This window comes from Octodon degus, unplaced genomic scaffold, assembly GCF_000260255.1.
Source record: "Octodon degus isolate 3935 unplaced genomic scaffold, OctDeg1.0 scaffold00026, whole genome shotgun sequence".
In the NCBI taxonomy this organism is placed as follows: domain Eukaryota; kingdom Metazoa; phylum Chordata; class Mammalia; order Rodentia; family Octodontidae; genus Octodon; species Octodon degus.
Window position 1 is genome coordinate 17,013,965 of NW_004524602.1, and position 1,621 is coordinate 17,015,585.

A 1,621-nucleotide genomic window follows, 5' to 3' on the forward strand; every position below is an offset into this window, starting at 1 on the left:
GCCGGCCGGCCGGCCGACCCGGTTCCGCAGGGGGCAGGAGCGGTCCGGCCCGCGCAGTCCCCTCGGCAGCCCCCGCGGCGCCGAGCGTCCGGGACTCGGGGCGGGCGCGGAGGAGGGCTGTTGGCGTTCCTGGAACCCGCTGTCGCCCGGGGGAAGCGTTTGCGGAGGAGGGCGAGCCGGGCCGGGTCGGGAGGTTCTTCGCGCGCCGGGTGGTGTCGCTTAGCGTGGCCGGAGGGTCCCGGCGACCGACTCGAGTTTGCCTAACTCGCAGGTGGAGTAGACAGAGTTAGTGGATCGTCAGATGATGCCCCCTCCCCCGACAGGTTGAAGACACATTTGCGAAAAGTATAGTTTCTTGATGCGGGTTTTGAAGTCAATTTAGAAATTTCCAGTGTTAGGGCTAGTGACATTATTTTGTTCTATTTTACTTTAAGCTTTTTTGACTTGCCCGGAAGTATAACTTAAATACCTTGAAGTTTAAAAGCAGCGAATTGAAAGAATTTGAGGAATGCCTTGGATGAATGTCTTAATTTTGATGGCTAAGAAAACATCTGAATGTTTGCTGTAATGTCCCTCTTCTAAGTTCTTTGCCCCTTTGACTTATGACTGCGAGACATATCCCTGTCTGGTGTCTACTAGGTCTGAGAGAGGTACTACTGTATGTAGGCAGACTTTTTGCTCGTTCTTAATGGTCAATGGTTGGATGTAAATTTTAGATTGAAATCTGCTAATAGATGTTTACTTTTAAAAATGATTAAGGCTGGAGACCCTCAGTAGGGAAGGATCTTTTCATCCAGTACATGCATTTCTGTTATAAATCTTAGATACTCTTTGTCTATGAGGTGATAAAAAAAAGATGAGCCTCTTCATAAATGATAATTTGTCAAGTGTTACTTCTTAATGAAAACAGGTTGATGTAGCTATATGCTTGAAGAAAAAGTAACAGCATCCTCAGGGTTAAGACCCTTTTACATAAAGTTTTAAAATTCAGAGCAGAGTCTTTAATGTGTTGAGTATTGGTAAAAAGATTAATTTTTTGTTTCTGTTAAGCCGAACTTTTTCAGAAAAGCACAGAGAAGCTTTTCAGGCTTTTTTGAGAAGCTTTATTTTATGAGAAGCTTTTCATTTTATTTATTTATTTATTTATTTGCAGAACCGGGGATTGAACTCAGGCCTTTGCAGGGAAGCGCTTATTCCACTGAACCATCTCCCCGGCCCCTAAGCTTTTCATTTTAAAAGATGTATTTATAATTTTATTGTACTTAGCACTTAATCCGAGCTGTATGTGGTCATTTGTAAAGTAGATGATGATTAGAGAAGATATTTGAATTGAATATTTGTTTCAGCATATAAGAGAAATACTTATTTAAATTGGGAGAAGTTGTTGGAATGTAGATATAACTTTAAAGTATAAGTCAGTTCCCGGTGTTTAATGAACTCTTAGTTGTTTTCTCCATTCCAACCTGTTAGGCACACTTGTGTGACTTTTACTGTATATCCGACGCTGGTGAGAAGAAGGGAGACTAAAAGTGTTTAGAATCATGAACTTGTCCATTTAGGGATATGTCCCAGCTCAATTGTGTGTGTGTGGAGACACCATGACGTTTTGGGGTTTACACAG

At 42.8% G+C, this 1,621-nt stretch overlaps 1 protein-coding gene across 1 annotated transcript in view; it reads left to right on the top strand.

Moving 5' to 3' along the window:
• The window catches only part of Adam10 (ADAM metallopeptidase domain 10), a 141,879-nt gene that overhangs the window by 631 nt on the left and 139,627 nt on the right, over nt 1-1,621 (top strand). The gene's annotated exons all lie outside the window — the stretch shown is intronic.